Raw genomic sequence first — 1,448 nt, 5'->3', positions numbered from 1 at the left:
AATTGGATAATTTGCTAAACACGTGCACTTATAATTTGTAAGTGTTGTCTTTATCCACATTATGACCAAATGCCCATTATTTGATATTAGTGCATCACGTGATAAATCGTTGAAATTCCATTGGATAACGCAGCAGGCACTATGAAGCAATAGTGCCCGCCTGAGCGGGCACTATTGCTGTAACAGCTGTTTTACATATGTTGCATTGAATTGGTAAATGTAGAAGCATAGGTTAGGATCGACCATTTCGCATGTAGATTAGAATTAGTTAGGTGGGGTACTAGCAGCTATGGGTTACAGAGTTAGTTTGACACTTACACACATGCTGGCCATGTGGGGATTCGTCCGTAATAGTTTGAATAAGAGAGAGAGTGGTGGTGTGTGATTGGTTAGAGTAAAGGGAAACTGGGCTGTGATTGGGCGAGAGAGTCATATATAAAGATTGGAGGATTGGAACTGAGGAGGGAAGCAGGACAGGACGGGACGACGAGATGGCGACTGTTATGGTTGTAAACAATATATTTCTTTAATTGAACACAAATTCTATATGTCTTCTTGATTATTTATACTTTAATTTATACATACAAACTACGTCCCTACATTTGGTGCTCGTGACAACGGACTGGGTTTTGCAAAACAACGTAAGGTACACGCTATAATATCATATCACCGGCTGTAACGATGGAGAGGAAGAAGCGACGAAGCAGGGAGAAGACCCGGAGAAGAACGGAACAAGAACGCAACTTACAACGAACAAGAGCTGAACGAGACGAAGATACGCGTAAACGGTGAGTGAAACAAACTGTGTCGGCATATATACAATCGTAAGTAAAGTTAAAAACAGCGTGTAATATACAAGGTGATAGTGAAATACTGTATATATACATGCACCATGTTTCTTATCCTGTATCCAAAAGGTGCATGTTATGTTATTGAGATACTTATAGGCTACTTGCAGAGCGGAACAATATTCATAATAATAAATGCCGATACAGTTAATTGTTTCACAAGCTTACAGGATAGTATGTGTGTATGTATGGTTAGTAGGTATATGGTGTCGATGTAGCAGGTATAGTAGTCATGTGTCGGCGTGTCGCTGAATGATAACGTACGTATGGCTGAATCTCACGGTCAGCTAACTCGATCAGCATTATGCGGGTGAAGCGGAATTGACTTAGATTTGAGAGATTTGAGAGATTTAAGAGCTAGATGTCGGGCCATGGGGCCATGGGCGGGTATACGGTAGCAGGAGCCTGTCACGCGCGACAGGCGCGCGCAGTTTTAATCAACGTGTAATCGGTGTGTAAGTTCGTGTTCCACACATGATCGGTCCTAGGACTCACGTCGGGGTACAAGAGTCGACGTTATTGAACGGCATTTCTGTACGCAAAACCGTTACGGTTAGCTAACGATGTCGGTATAGTAGGAAACATCATATTGTAACATGT

Source organism: Priapulus caudatus, unplaced genomic scaffold, assembly GCF_000485595.1.
Source record: "Priapulus caudatus unplaced genomic scaffold, Priapulus_caudatus-5.0.1 Scaffold2041, whole genome shotgun sequence".
NCBI lineage: Eukaryota > Metazoa > Priapulida > Priapulimorpha > Priapulimorphida > Priapulidae > Priapulus > Priapulus caudatus.
Note: the sequence above shows the minus strand (reverse complement) of the source record.